A 17,418-nucleotide genomic window follows, 5' to 3' on the forward strand; every position below is an offset into this window, starting at 1 on the left:
GTTCAACAAAGAGAATTTCAGACCAGTTTCCCTCATAAATATTAATGCAATATTCAACAAAATATTCAATAAAAATGTTTGTGGACCAAAGCCAAGAACACATCAAAAATAACATCCAGCATGATCAAATATGGTTCATTCGAGAGATGCAGGCATGGCTCAACATACAAAAATTAGTCAATGTAATCCATCATATAAACAAACTGAAAGAAAAATATGATTATAAAATTAGAGCCTCAAAAAAAAAATTTGACAAATTCTAACACCCCTTCATGATAAAAGTCTTGGAGTGAGTAGAGATATAAGGGACACACTTAAACATAATAAAGGTAATTCACAGCAAGCCTATAGTGAATATCAAATTAAATGGAGAGAAACACAAAGCAATCCCACATTAAAATCAGGAATAAGACAAGTCTGTCTACTCTCTACTTACCTATTCAATATAGTACTTGAAGATTTAGCTAAAACAATAAAAAAAAAACTAAAGGAAATCAAAGAGATACAAATTGGAAAGGAAGAAGTCAAAGTATTGCTATTCACAGATGCTATGGTAGTACACATAAGCTACCCCCAAAATTCTATCAAGGAACTCCTACAGTTGATGTACACCTTCAGCAAAGTGTACCATCCTTACTATATACAAATGACAACCTGACTGAGAAAGAAAACATGGCAACAACAGTCTTTACAATAGCCACAAATAATATAAAATATCTTGGGGTACCTCTAACTAAGCAAGTTAAAGACTAGTATGTTAAAAAAAATTCAAGTCCTTGAAGAAAAAAAATGAAGAAGGTATCTTAAGGTGTAGAGATCTCTCATGCTCATCAACTAGTAGATAAATTAGTAAAAATGGCCACTCTACAAAAAGCAATATACAGATTCTATGCAATCACTATCAAAATTCTAACACACTTCTTTACAGACCTTGAAAGAACAATACTGAGCTTCATATGAAACAAACAAACAAACAAACAAAACTAACCAAACAACCAAATAAACAAAGCAAAAGAAAAAAAAAAGGATAGCTAAAAGAATCCTATACAATAAAATAACTTTTGGAGGCATCGCCATCTCTTATGTCAAGCTCTACTACAGAGCTATAGTAATAAAATCCACATGGTATTGGCATAAAAACAGATATATTGAATAATGAAATCAAATACCCAGAGATAAGTCCACACACCTATGGATACTCGATTTTTGATAAATAAACAATGAAAAAAAGAAGGCCTCTTCAAGAACTGGTCTTGATGTAACTGTGTACATGTAGAAGAATGCAAGTAGATCCATACCTGTCACTGTTATACTAAATAAAAAATGAGTTTTGGGGCTATATAATGTTATTTATTATTAGCCCTAAGATTATCATGGTAGTATTATTTAACCTGCTATCACAAATAAGACACAGCACCTGTTAAATTTATAATTGCCTTTTTTACCTAGGGCTGGGTAAATATTTCACTTACTCTGTCTCAATATCCTCACCATCCATCTCCCAGACCCCATCCAATGCCATCCGCCTTAATCATCCTCATCTGAACTATCTTCCATCCATAATCTGATAAATGCTTTCTTTTATTCTTTATCTGTGCCTTTCCACACCGTTATTGGAGTTCTTTCTCCTCACCTGTGTAGTTTCTTCTCCACACCAACCCATCGTGGTGTCCTCCTTCCTCCTTTCTTCCTGTTAGTCTGTGTCCTTGATTCTCTCAACTACAAAGCCTAGGAAACTTAGCCCTGCCCACCCAATTCTGCCTTGCCCAGGTATAGGTCATTTAATCAACCTATTAGGTATGTCTCAGGCAGGTTTCCAAAACAAGGATAATTGTAACCAGATCTTGATGGTCAGCATCAAACCAACCTCCAACATATCACTCTGCCCAAATACAAGCTTAAGAAAACAAAAAAACACAAGCCCTCAACAGAAAACAGATACACCGAATCTGAATAAAAGGGAATGACCTTGAATGCATTGCCACAGAAGACAACTTTCTAAACAGAACAACAGTAGCACAAGCACTAAGATCAAAAATTAATACATGAGATCTCATGAAATTAAAAAGCTTCTGTAATGCAAAGGACACTGTAGTGAGAATATTTTGGTTTCTTTAAGAACACAAAAATGTTATGTGAATATGTTTTTGTTTTAATCCCAGATGTGGGATATAGAGTGGCTTCAACTTGTCCATAGCAACTGACAATGATTTGTCTAGTGCTCCAGCAAGAGTGATTTTGCCAGCTGCAGAAAATTTCTACAAGTGTATGACCTTTGGAATTTCTTGGGGTTCTTGAGAGGATATATAAATACTAGAATCTCAAGAAGGCCTTCAGTGGGCTGCTCCTCCTGCTACTGCTGTTGCTGGTTGCTTTTGTTGCAGCTTATTGTAATTTGTCAAGAAGTCACATAAACAGCAAGAGAAAAAAAAAGAATATCCTGCTGGTGAATATAAATCTTACCCCAAGGAACTCACTGCTCCAATCAGCAGGAAATAATCTAACAATAATGACAGCCTCTTTTCCCTCTATCCTTTTTTCTCTTCTACCTAGACAGTGTTGGAAGAGTTGAGTAAGGATAGACAAAGGTAGAATAGAGTAAGAAACTCACAAAGTAGCATATGCTGGCTACAAGTGTTGCCCAACATGGGGCTATGCAGAATGGGAAATCTGATTTCAAATAGTGTAGAGGAAATGGCAGGAGAAGAAGGAATGGATATTTTGTGTCAAGATGCTAGCATAAAGTTTATTGTGGCTACTTCCACTGGGTTATCCCCACTTTGCTCCCAGGTGAGATTTTTTTTCCTGTTCTTTCTTTTTCCTCTTCCTATATTCTGTCTCAAAAAGGTTGGGAGAATGGTTTAGTGGTTGTAAAAATTGTGAGTGTAATTGAAAGTACTTGGGAAGTGAATAGCACCAGAAAAGGGAAAAATAAAATACTCAAACACAGTGTGTTCCCAAGAGAGCAAGAGTTTGCTCCAGGAGAAAAGAAGAAAACAAACTGTGATAGGTGGCAGATGACGGCCCCACCTAGTGCCACCCACTTTTGGTTTCCAGAGTCCTGAGTAAGCAAGGAGCCAGGTGTACAGCTGTAAGGAGGGGACCATGCAGGGTGACAGCGTCAAAGAAAAGCTGAAAAGCCTGTTTTGAAAGAAAAAACTGAGCCACCAGAAATAAAGGAGGGGTGAACTAGGATTGCAAAATCACCATCTTTTTCCCAGTAGTTGTTCAGCACATGCCTGTTAGTGGTACCAATTATGATTATGACAAAATAGAGTACTTCTTATAGACATGATAGAGCTAAGGTGGTTTAGAGAGTCTGTAATTTTTTTATGGCATGGATTCACATTATGTTAAGCAAATTCTAAGTAGCTGGGCTACTCAAAATAAAATTATTCCCAAAGACTGGAAGAAGCTGGTAACTAGCGGCCAATCAGCAGTTAAAATGGTTAATGTGGTGGATGGAAAAAGCCACAAATATTGAACAGTGAAATAAAGCAAGGAGAATAAATATTGTCAAATATCAGTTGCTGGATGACAGGCAGTAGCTGACCTATAAGAACAGATTCGATTTGATGACACTACTATAGAACAATGTCACTCAGTGGCTGTAAGAGCTTAGGACAAAGTTGACAAACTCAGGAAAAGGTCCACTTATCTCTTCCAATACTGGTGTGAGTGCAAACTTGTACAGCTACTTTGGAAATCAATATGTTAGTTTCTCAGAAAACTAGAAATCAATCTACCTCAAGATCCAGCTACACTACTACTCCAGGGAATATATCCAAGGAACACTCCATCCTACCACAAGGACACTAACTCACCTATGTTCACAACACCATTATTCATTATAGCCAATGAATATAGATGTATCTCAATCAAAGAATGGATAAATAAAATGTGGTACATTTATACTTGGAATACTACTTAGCTGTTAAAAAATGACATCATTAAATTTGCAGGAAAATTGATAGAACTAGGTCACCCAGACCCGCAGATAAGCATGGTATGAACTCGCTTATAAGTAGATATTAGATTTTATGCAAATGGCAACCATCCTACAATCCACAGAACCAGAAAGGCTAGGCAAGAAGGAGAGCTCTAAGGAAGACACATCAGTCTTCTTGGGAAGGGGAAATAAAATAGATTTGTATGAATGGACTGGGGCCAGGTGGGAAAGGGAAAGTAAGGATCAGGTTGAAGAGAGAGGAATGGACGGAAAGACTATGGGTAGAGATAACTAGAATTAGAGGGCAGTTGTCGGTGGTGGGCAGTGATGATGGAACTCTAGTGCAGGAGAAACTACTGGGATTCTGAGTGTGATCATAACAAGGACCCCTTGTAATGAAGGATTCAAAGCCTACGCTAGCCATCCTCTGTAGCAAGGTAACTTCCAGTGGTAGGACTGAGACATGAGCCAGCCACAAAACATTTGACCTAAAATCTATCCTGTCTCTAAGATGTGCTGGGGCAGTGGAAGCTCAGACGAATAGACAACCAATGACTGGTCTAATTTGAGGCCCCCAACCACAAAAGGAAGCCCATGCTCAATAATGTCTGGATGACTGGGGATTGGAGCCTGGATATCCAGAAACCTATGATAGAAACACACACACACACACACAAAAAAATGATTCCAAATAGTATTCTTCCTTTCTCTTTTTTTTTTTGTTTTTTGTTTTTCAATTAGCTCTTTTTAATAAGTTAAAAACATAGTACATAAAGTAATGGATTTTATTACTGCTTATTAGTTGAATATTGTTTTCAAAACATGACTGTGTCTATTTATTTCAATAAATGAGGTGAGCCTGTTTGCCTTTCAGGTTGTTACTAAGAGGGATTTGATATCCCCTGATTTTTTTTGTTTGTTTTTGTTTTTTTGTTTTTGTTTTTGTTTTTTTGTTTTTTTTCCGTTGTTGGTTCTTCTGTCCTCCTGTTCATTTTGGAGATTTCTGGCAGAAGCTGAGATTTATGGCCAACTGTTGGGCAGAGTGCATAGAAGCTTATGAAAGAAGTGGGAAATAGTAAGATCTGGAGAGGACAGGAGCTCCACAAGGAGAGCAACAGAACCAAAAAATTTGAACACAGGAGTCTTTCAAGACACTCATACTCCAACCAAGGACCATGCTTGGAGATAACCTAGAACCTCTGCACAGATGTAGCCCATGGCAGTTCAGTGTCCAAGTGGGTTCCATAGTAATGGGAACAGAGACTGTCTCTGACATGAACTGATTGGCCTGTTCTTTGATCACCTCCCCCCTGAGGGTGGAGCAGCCTTACCAGGCCACAGAAGATGACAATGCAGCCACTCCTGATGAGACCTGATAGACTAAGATCAGAAGGAAGGAGAGGAAGACATCCCCTATCAGTGGACTTGGGGAGAGGCATGGGTGAAGAAGGGGGAGGGAAGGTGGGATTAGGAGGGGAGAAGGGAGAGGTTTATGGGGGTATACAAAGTGAATAAAGTGTAATTAATAAAAGTTAAAAAATAAAAAAGATGGGAAATAGGTAAGGGATCAGTGATGTTCAACATCCCTTCCTTCTTTCCTTCCTTTCTTCCTTCCTTTCTTTCTTTCTTTCTTTCTTTCTTTCTTTCTTTCTTTCTTTCTTTCTTTCTTTCTTTCTTTCTTCCTTTCTTTCTTTCTTTGAGGGGGATGAAGGCCCACTAGCTCCCAGAGGCAGAGAAAAGACCCAGCTGATTGCTGATCTTCCTTCTCAGCTCACATCCCAATGGAAAGAGGACAAAAGGCTCATTAGCTCACATGAAACCCCAGGAGGAAAAGAAAACAAAACAAACAAACAAACAAACAAACAAACAAAACAAGGCCAACGGCTTGCAAGCTCAAAACGCCCAAAAAGCCAGAGAGCTTAAAGTCAAGAGCAAGAGTGCTAAAAGTTCCTTCTACTTCTACAAACTGTCTTTAATGGCCCTAACTCAAACTCCCTCCTACTATTTAATCCCTGTCAATTGGTTTCTTACTCTACCTAGAGATAACTTTATTAAATCCTATGCACAAAAAACTCTTGGATTAAACGTGGGTGGTAGGGATTGCTGAACCACACAATAATCATCTGTTTACAATAAACAGAAAGTTCCTGGATTAAAGGTGTATGATAAGGCTCAAACAAGAAACAGTGTTAAAAAGTTTATAGTATTGGGGTTAAAAAATGTCATCCAATATCCTGAAACATTAATTAAAACACATATGACAACGTTGAGTGTGAATCATAAGTTGTTAAGTATGTCTTAATTTTATCTTGCATGCTTTTCTTTGTGGCATCATGCTTTACACATTTTTCACATTTTCATTTTTTAATTTTTTATAATTTATTCTTCAGAACCTAATTGTAGCCCCTTAGCTCATCTCATCACTATCCCACTCTCCTTACCTCTCCCCTCCCCACCCCCTCGCTTTCCTTAGAACACAGAAAGGGGGAGCCCTCTTCTCCTATGATCTGACCCCAGCCAATCAAATCTCATCTGGACTACCTGGATCTCCTTCCTCTGTGCCCTGGCAAGCCCCCACCATCACCATCACCAGGGGTAATTGAACAAAGAACAGGTAACAGTCCATGCCAGAGATAACCCCTGCTTCCCTAACTAGGAAACCCACATGAAGACTGAACTGCCTATCATCTACATTTGAGCAGGAGTTCCTCTCTGCATGATCCTTGGTTGGTGCATCAGGGCTTGGGCGCAGATTTGTTGGCTTTGTTAGTCTTCTTGTGGAGCTCATGTCCCCTCTGGGTCCTTCTGTTACACCTCACTCTTCCATAAGACTCCCTGTACTCTTCCCAAAGTTTGGCTATGAGTCTAAGCATCTGTTTCAATCCACAACTGGGTTGGAGTCTTTCAGAGGACATCTATGGTAAACTCCCATCCTGTTCCCTCTCTTCTAGTTTCTTTTCTATTTACCCTTCTGAATGAAAATTAAGCTTTTTTCCAAGGGTCCTTCTTGTTATTTAGCTTCTTTTCTGGATTTTAGTATGGTTATCCTGTATTATATGGCTAATATCCAGTTATAAGTGAGTATATGCCATTCATATCTATCTGGGTCTGGGTTACCTCACTCAAAATGATCTTCTCTAGTTCTCTCCCTTTGCCTGCAAATTTCATGATTTGTATGTTTTTAGTGGCTGAGTAGTATTCCATTGTGTAAATGTACCACAATTTCTTTATCCATTCTTCAGTTGAAGGACATCTAGGTTGTTTCCAGATTCTTACTATTATGAATAAAGCTGCTTTGAACGTAGTTCAGCAGATGTCCTTGTTGTATGGTGGAGCATCTTTCATATTTATGCCCAGGAGTGGTATAGCTGGGTCTTGGGGTAGTGCTTTTCCAAATTTTCTGAGAAAGTGCCAGATTGATTTCCAAAGTGGTTGTATATGTTTGCACTAGCAATAGAGGAGTGTACCCCTTTCTCCACATCCTGGCCAGCATGTGCTGTCACTTAAGTTTTTGATTTTAGCCCTTCTGATGGGTGTCAGATGCAATCTCAGAGTCATTTTGATTTGAATTTCTCTGATGACTAAAGACGTTTAGCATTTCTTTAAGTGTTTCTCTGCCATTCAATATTCTGCTGATAATCCTGTTTAGCTCTGTACCCCATGTTTAGTTGAGTAATTTGGTTTGTTGGGACTTAACTTCTTGAGTTCTTTATATATTCTGTTTATTAGCCCTCTGTCAGATATAGGGTTGGTGAAGATCCTTTCCTGGTATTTAGGCTGTTGTTTTGTTCTGACGACAGTGTCCTTTCTTTACAAAAGCTTTTCAGTTTCATGAGATCCCATTTGTTGATTATTGATCTTAGAGCCTGTGCTGTTGGCATTTTGTTCAGGAAGTTGCCTCTTGTGCCAATGAGCTCAAGGCTCTTCCCCACTTTTTCTTCTAACAGGTTTAGTGTGTCTGGTTTTATGTTCAGGTCTTTGATCTGCTTGGACTTCAGTTTTGCTCAGGATAATAAATATGGATCTATTTGCATTTTACTACATGTAAACATTCAGTTAGACCAGCACCATTTGTTAAAGATGCTATCTTTTTTTTCCATTGTATGGTTTTGGCTTCTTTTTCAAAAAATCGGACATCTCTAGGTGCGTGGGTTTATTTCTGAATCTTCTATTAGATTGCATTGATCCACCAGTGTGTTTATATGCCAATACCATGCCATTTTAATGACTGTTGCTCTATAGTACATCTTGAGATCAGGGATGGGGATATCTCCAGAAGTTCTTTTATTGTGCAGGATTGTTTCAGCTATTATAACATTTGATACTTTTAATTCTTATCCTTTTTATGCAGTAAATAAAAGTCCCTTGTGGACTTATAGAGAAGGAGACTGTGGCTCAGAAAAAGTATGATGTCCTCCCTGGTAGAGGTGGTAAGTCTGCTGGCAATGGATCACTAGCCCACTGGACTGCTTCTGAGAATCCTTGGCTGGGTACCTTGTACCTGAGGTTTTAGGTGTACTAAAATTATATAATGATAAGTATGTAAGTATATAATGATAAGTAATAAAGAGACAATGAATAGAGGAGTGATTCAAAATACAGTGTCCAGGGGAATGGGTGCTATGGTGGTATAATTACATTTAATTAAAAATGAAAATAAAGAAGTGCAGTGTTCTAAATCTATACTCACTCCTTAAAGAAAAGCATTCTATTTTTTAAAATGTTTCTTTTGGGGTGTGTTGTGTTCATGTGTACAGGTGTGTGTGTGTGTGTGTGTGTGTGTGTGTGTGTGTGTGTGTACATATGTGTGGAAGCATGAGGTGAACAAGAGGTACCTTTCTCTATTTCTCTCCAGCTTATGTTTTAAGACAGGCTCTCTCACTGAATCTACAGCTAACTGGTCAGTAAGCTACAAGGATCCTGCTGCCTCTACATACCCAGCTTTTTCCTGAGTAGCGGGACCTCATGCTTGCATTTTTTACTGCCTGTGCCGACTCCCCATCCTCTTTTTGCACCATTTATACACCATCTCCATCATCCAGGTTATAGATCATGACTTTTTGGTTATTGTCAGAACCCTCTTCATCCCTAAGACCTGCTAAGGAAGGATTTTCCAAAATACTCTTGGGATAGTCTTCCTAAAACTGAAATATGATGATGCCATTTATTTGATTAAAGTTCCTTTTTAATCTGCTTGTTGTAGGACAGGAATTGCCAAACTGATCCCAAGCCACACTCTGACCTCCACCTTGTTTTATATAAAGTTTTGTTAGAACACAGACATTTTCACCCATAAGCATATTGTCTATGCCATTTTTATGCTACCCCAGCTGAGTCTAATAGCTGCAAAAAAAGAGACCATATGTTTTCACAAAGTCAAAAATATTTACCATCTGGCCACTTAGACTGAAAATTTGCCAGCCCCTGGTATAGTGTAGAACTCACAAGTCTGGCTGACATATGAGGCGATTTGTGAAGGTCCACTTACATTTCACATTTACCCTACAGCACATTTACTTGAAAGTAAAACTCCAGGAAAACATTGGCAGTGTCCAGAATATAATAGGTTGTTTTTATTTTCCTATGCACTTCTTAGTTACCAGCATGGCTTCCAGATTCAAAGGTTCCTAGGTTTATGAACCGTATCTAAAAGCCTTTTGCAAAATAGTATGAACTTCTTGCAGCCTTACCATATATACATTGGTCATAGATTCAACCATATTTGTCCCATTTTATAAAATATTTAGTTGCTACATATTTGGTAACAGTTTGAATAAACATGTTTATTGAAATAATATCTCCTAATTTTGCATTTATTTTTGAGATATGTGACACTAGCCTGAATTTTGATACTTCTGATAAACCTGTACTCTTGCCCATTTTAACATCTTCTTGTCCCTAATGATTTTGAACTCTTATCATTATTCTTAAAGCATTTTCATATCTGCATAAAACTAATTGAATGAGGAGTACAGGGTTCCATATTTTCCTTTAGTTCTTCCACCACCCACCACACTCATTTTTGCCCTCTGATTATCAACAGTGAGATTTATTTGTTATCATTGATGAGCCAATAGTAACACATCATCTCAAGTCCATAGTTTGCATTTGGATTCACACTTTGTGTTATACATGTATGGATTTCAGCTGTACTAGAGCGCCTTTGCATTTATTTTACCTTGAGGTGGAAGTTTCTGGTTCCCTTAAAGACTCAGTTGTATCATGTGATGTTTTGCTGCAAGATGTCTTGTGCTAGAGGCATGACTTTGGTCAGCTGAAAACATCTGTGGGTGAACTTTAAGGAGAAGAGATATATAGAATCCCACAGACAGTCTGACAACACTTTTTGGATCGACATTGTTTCACTGGTCTTCGTTCTTTAACACTTCACTTCACAAAGAGAAATGTTCCAGAGAACTTCTCAGAGCTATCCAACCGAGTCTTGTGGCTTTTGCTGACTTATTCCAATCTGCCAAATCAAGTTGATTTGTGTTGGTATTTGGTGTTGACATTGGACTGAACGGCTAGTATCTGGACAGCGAGGAGCAGATTCATCCCCAAGGAACTACTTCTGAAAAGGTCTACAACTCCCTTTTCCTAATAACTTTCTTTCTCCCCTACCTCTGGTCAGTGAGTTGGAAGGAAGGCAGCCACATTTAAGAATCCTAAATAAAACAGTAGGCTTGCTGAAAAATCTAAGCCTATACTACCTGTTCACCTTACCTCTACCTACCCCAGGTAGCCACTGATCTGTCTCCATTGCTTTGTCTTTTCCAGAACACAGTTGAAATTGTCTTGTTTACACTCTTTTCAGGCTGGTTCTTTTCACTTTCAACAGTAAGGTTCTTCTATATCACTTTGTGTCTTTGTGTCTCACTTGCTGATGTCACCAAATAACAAGCTACTCTCTTGAAATTTTTGAAATTTTTAAAAATTTTCCTTTTTTCTCCCAGGGATTGCACTATTGAAGGATGTCTTGTTTGGCTCCAAGGTTGGACAACGATGAGAAACAATGCCACAGAAATGGCTGAGAACATCATTGTGTTTATAAGTCTCCACTTTGTTTAGATGAATAACAAGGAGTGCAATTAAGCCGGATCATATGATGAACATTCCTTAGCTCCACAAGAATCAGTCATTCTTGTCTTCCAAAAAAAGAAGGATCATGCTGCTTTCCTACCAAAAATAAATGAGAGTTTCTGGACATGGACACATTGTCCCAAACACCAAACACAATGTTTGGTGCTGTATTATTTTAGCCAACCCAGTAATTTTCTGTAGCATTTTAATTTATTTCTCTAATGACACAGTGTGGGACATATTTTACATATGTTCGGCATGTGTGTAATTTTATTAATGTGTTTATTCGGATCTTCTGCACATTTTAACTGGGTTGTTTGTCTCCCTATCATTTAATTTTTAATAGCTTTTGCAGTTGCTACAATTATTATCATCAACATTACTAATTATGATACTAAATATCCATGTGCTCTTAGCAAATGCCAACAAAAAAGTTTTTAACAATCATTATTTCATGTAATCCTCCACACGACACATTTTATCTCTTCTTATCTATAAATAAATGCCTTAGGTTCATTAACTTATCTAAGCTCACACAGCAGGCAAGCCACAGAGTCAGAATTATAACTCAGTCTTAGAATCTCCACAATCATGACCCTAACCATAATATAGAATCTTTCCTTTATTCAGCAGATGTGTGACAGGCTTATGTCATGGAGAAGTAGGCTGAATAATTATGTATGTCTGAATCTCATTAGAAGATAGGAAACACACCTACCTCTAAAGAGATTAAACAACAACAACAAAGATACAAAAACATCGAGAACAGGTCTTACATTCCCTTATTACATAATTTTAGGTACTTGAGGTGTCTTTGTCAATCATTGCCGGCCTAAGAGAAAGAAGCTGTGACTGTTCTCCTGCTTCAATTTTTAGGAAGAGTTTTAGAAATATTTGCATAAATTATTCTTGAAACGTTTAGAAATGGACTTTTTTTAAAGGCTATATTTGGGGTTTTTTGCTGTTTTTATTTTTTATTTAATTATTTTTATTAATTACGGTTTATTCTCTTTGTATCCCCCTGTACCTCCCTCCCTCCTCCCCTCCCAACATCACCTCCTTCTTCCCCACCTGTGTCCCTCTTCCAGTCCACTGATAAGGGAGATTCTCCTCCCCTTCCCTCTGATCTTAGTCTATCATGTCTCATCAGGATTGGCTGCATTGTCTTCTTCTGTGGCCTGGTAAGACTGCTCCCCCCTCAGGGAGAGGTGATCAAAAATCAGGCCAATCAGTTCCTGTCAGAGACAGTCCCTCTCCCCATTACTATGGAGCCCATTTGGATACTGAAATGCTATAGGCTACCTCCGTGCAGGGGTTCCAGGCCATCTCCATGAGTGGTCTTAAGCTGGAGTATCAGTTTCATAAAAGATCCTTTGCCCAGACTTTTGGATTTGCTGCTGTCCTTGTGGAGCTCCTGTCCTCTCCAGGTCTTACTATCTTCCACTTCTTTCATAAGATTCCCTGCACTCTGCCCAAAGTTTGGCTAAAGTCTCAGCATCTGCCTCCATACCCTGCAGGGCAGAGCCTTTCAGAGGCCTTCTGTGGTAGGCTCCTGTCCTGTTCCCTGTTTTCTCCCTCTTCTGATGTCCATCCTCTTTGCCTTTCTGAATGAAGATTGAGCATCTTAGGCAGAGTCCTCCTTCCTAAGTAGCTTCCTTAGGTGTACAGATTTTAGTATGTTTATCCTATATTATGTGTCTATTATCCACTTATGAGTGAGTATATACCCGTGTGTCTTTCTGCTTCTGAGATACCTCACTCAGGGTGATCTTTTCCAGTTCCCACCATTTACCTGCAAATTTCATTATTTCCTTGTTTTTTATTGCTGAATAATATTCCATTATGTAGATGTACCACAATTTCTGTATCCATTCCTCAACTGAGGGGCATCTGGGCTGATTCCAGCTTCTGGTTATTACAAATAGAACAAAGAAACCAAACCCCTGCTCACTATACTTGGCTGCAAAACTGTTCCATTTCATCTGTGCACTGAAAATGTATGTAAAATATTCAAGTAGAATTTATACCTGGAGTTCAAATAGAGTTCAATACATTAAAAAATCCAAAGCAGCACAATCTGTTAGTAAAATAAATCACACAATGTGTATTATTAATTATATGTATAATTAATGAAGAAAATGGCAATTTTAAAATTCTTTCATGATTAAAAATTACCAGACACATAAAAAAAAAGTTTTAGATAACTTAAATTTTCTCCTAGAGCTAAACAGACAAAAGTGCAAGATGTAAGGAGTTTTCCCTCTTTCAAGTTACAAATCAGTCAATTAGTAGTTTCTTTTTTTATTTTTCAACATAATAATTTTATTGATTATTTGGGAATTTTACACAATACACCCAAAACACACTCACTTCCCAATCCTCACAGGTCTACCCCTCCACAATACACTCTTGTGACCTTCGTCCAGAGAAAAGATATAGAAAGAAAAAAAAGCCCATTATGTGTTATCCATATAATTATGGAGCATTGTCAAACCCCCAGTGGTAAGCTCCCTGAAGAAAACTGAGTCCTTCCCATCTCAACCACTGCCAGAAACCATCATCTGTGAAGAGCTACACTTCACCGTCCCTACCAGAATTTTTAAGTCTTCAATGGCTTCTGCAGAAGGGGGACAAAGAGATTGTCACAGAAACCTTCTAAGTCTCTCATTCTCAGCTGTGGGTCTATAGTCATAGATAACACTGCAAAAGAATCTTCTTTGCCCAGTACAGTCAGAGGCAGCACACATCATGGAGTTCCACATGGTTTCTGTCAACAGCATAAACTGAAGACCTCAGAATGGTCTCCAGTGGCAATATAGACCATGGATATCAATACGGCCTTCAGCCACAGCATGGGCCATGGACACCATCTTGGCTCTTAAGGCATCAAAAGCCATAGACATCAAAATGGTTTCAGGTGGCAGCAAAGACCAAGGGCATGCACGTGGTCTTTGGTGGTCCACGGTCCATTGGACATTAACATGGCCCTGGCCATAGCAGGACCACAGATATCAAGATAGTCCTCAGCAGCTGTATAGAACATGAACATCAGCATGGCCTCCAGTGGTAGCACAGACTATAGACACCTGGCCTCTAGTGGTGGCGCAGGCCACTGTCATCAACATGGCTGGGGTGGATGCAAGGATCACAGACACCAGCATGACCCTCAGCTCTATGGCCTCTGAACACAGCACAGATCATAAGGTGCTTTCGAGGAGGTCCAGTTCAGAAAATGAGTGACTCTCCCTCTCAGACTGCCAGAGCAATTGTGTGACTGGGCAGTGCAGAACCCATGAGCCTGTGAAAACTCTAAGCTTCTGCTCACCACCCTGATGACCCTACTCAGCTACAACATGCTCCTCTGTCCACAGCAGCCTTCTGCACCTGTCACTACAGTCACACGTCTAGTTCAGCCTCTCTCCACCGTGTGCCTGTTCAGTTCATTCCTCTATCTTTCCCACCTCTACATCAAACATTTGTTCATCAAAGTAGCATTCCAAACTACAGTGTGCCACACTGTCTTTTCCTCCCACAGTTTTACATGCATATAGTCATAGCAGAAAGTCATTGATCTGGTTCACTGCTTCTGATTTCTGAAGCACCATACCTACTGGATCATCGCTGAGACTCGTCTCAGATATACTGCTATTGCCCAGAACCAACATGACCTTTCAGCTAGGCCGAGTGCCCAGGGTCAGGATCCAAGCGGCCTCCTATCTGCTGCACACCCTGCCGTCCATGCTGGCTGCCCAAAGGCTCACTGAGGGCCTGCACTGCCCTTCTTCCAGAAGGGTAAACAGCAACAGTGGCTCTATGCTGCAGGTCAACTCTATTATTCAGCAGTGGCAGTTCATTGTCCACTGAGGCTGTGCTCCCACATTGCACCTATACCCTTCATCTACACTTGCATAGTTTCGCCACTCTCCACGCCACAACACAGAGCTCAGCTCCACTATCTTTCTTTTAATTTTGTGCGTTCACTTTTTAAAAAATATTTTCTCATAGTACCTGCCTTTCTGTTGTAGTTGTTGTTGTTGTTGTTGCTGCTGCTGCTGCTGCTGCTGCTGCTGCTGTTGTTCTGGGGGTACTGAGGGCTTTGCAGCCTCCTCCACCTTGGAGCCTTCCTGTTAATCTCTGGTCCTCAGAGCTGCTTTGCAGTCCTGAGTCAGGTGCAGGGAGCCAACACCAACTTGAATCACAGCCATGCTTTAGGTTTTCATCTACCATGATGATAACATGCTCCCAGATCTGGTTTTATAGCAACAGCTCCTGCAAATGCTCCAGAAGCTCATCGATGGAGTAGATTTTGGTGTGGAATGGCTAAAAGCACTGGATCTCTGCCCAGATGGCAGCCAAGTTGGCCGGCTGCTGCTAGTAGTTTGTCTCTTGGTGCCATTGTGGGTCCAGGGTCAATTAGCGGTTTCTAATTTGGTCTCCTACTCACTGTCATATAGATCAATCACTAATTGGAATAACGGAGTCCTAATATATTCAGCATGGTGAGGGTGTCTTACCTAGAGACATGTACATACCTCTGGACATTTTGATGAGTGAGAAATCATGCACGCTTTCAAACTGTTATGCTCCTAATGAAACCAAGGTGGTCTGTTAAACCCAGAACAGTTCTTGTGTTTATACAAGCCTGGTCATAATTCCAGTTGCCAGGTAAAACTATTCAGATCTTCAGGCTGAGCCTGGATTCTAGTCTCTCAGACCGCAACACCTTTTATCTCTTTGGCTGTAGTGGTTTTACAAGGTTAGTGTCATTCCTTTCAAAGTCATGTGTTGTAGCACAGGCTTGTAATCCCAGAACTCAGGGGGCTAAGGCAGGAAGATTATGAGTTGGAGTCTAGCCTGGGCTATCAGGTAAACCCTAACTGAAGGACCAATACATCTAACAAACCAAACAAAAATCCATTGCTAAGTATTCTAGTAAATAGTATAATAAGTGCACTTGTGCTACATAGTTTTTTCCAGTAGTTCATCTCAGATGAGCTTTGAAAAGCATATACTGACTATCTCAGTAACTTAAAATTTAGCTAGGTATGAGAACCATATCTTTTATGACATGCTTGTTTTATCCAGCATCATTTCATCATCGTTATTATTATTATTATTATTATTATTATTATTTACAATTTATTCACTTTGAATTCCGATTGTAGCCCACTCTTGAATCTCCTTCCAGTCCCAGAGGTCCATCCCTCCTTCCTTCCCTTAGTATGTTTATCCTATGTTATATGGCTAATATCTGCTTATAAGTCACTATATGCTATGTGTCTTTTTGCTTCTGGGTTACTTCAGTCAGGATGATCTTTTCTAGTTCCATCCATTTACCTGCAAATTTCATGATTTCCTATTTTTAATAGCTGAATAGTATTCCATTGAGTAAATGTGTCACAATTTCTGTATCCATTCTAAGGTTGAAGAACATGTAGGTTGTTTCCAGATTCTAGCTAGTATGAATAAATCTGCATGGAAAGCTTTTTAAAAACCATTTGATGGCCAAGATTATGAAATCCTTATGCTGGTTACAACAAAATATAAATTGATCTCAATTGAATTGTGTTTCCTTCAATCCACTCATTGAATTTATGTCCCGAAGTCATTTGGTGGTGGTGGGGTTTGATGGGTTCCTGAGGTCAGGAGAGTGGGGCTTTCATAAGACATGAAAGATACTCCAACCCCCCCTTGCCTTTTCCCCTAAATCCCTACTCCCTTCCCTCTCTCTTTTATTGAATCTTACAATGCTTTCTCTTCTCTTTTTCCTTTCCACCAACCTTTCTTATTACGTATAAGTCTATGAAATTTTATGATAAAAACAATTTACTTCTGTTTGCTTTTTAAAGAGAGACAGAGAGGGATGGCAAACATTCATGCTTTAAAGCCTCTTGAGAGTCTTACCCCTGGTCTGCCCTACATGGCCTGCCTGCCCTTGTACTCTGCATGCCTTTCTTAATCCTCAGTATGTAGACATCAGTTTTTTTATAGCCCTCACCATAATAAACATGAACACTATCCCTTCAATGCAGATTGGGAATAAGACATTTAAATGCTGATTTTTTTCCAATATGTGTAGAGAGTGTGCAAGCATGTACATGTGTATGAGGCCTGGTGTGTGGGGTGGGGTTGGCAAGACTGCATTCATCCATGACTGTAGAGGCCAGAGTTTGACATCATCTTTATTTCTCTACTGCTCCCTTATTTTTCTTGAGTAAAAATTTTGGCTAGAATGGATGACGAGAGTTCCAGGCTCAGGCCCTGCTGTGACCAACACAGGAGCTTTTGCATGGGTATTAGCCACTAAGCTATCTTACCAGCCCTAAGACTTTTTTTTTTTATCTTATTCAGCTTCTTTGGATATCTACATGACATAAGTAAATTGAGGT

This window comes from Psammomys obesus, unplaced genomic scaffold (assembly GCF_907164565.1).
Source record: "Psammomys obesus unplaced genomic scaffold, mPsaObe1.curated_primary_1811, whole genome shotgun sequence".
NCBI classification, from domain to species: domain Eukaryota; kingdom Metazoa; phylum Chordata; class Mammalia; order Rodentia; family Muridae; genus Psammomys; species Psammomys obesus.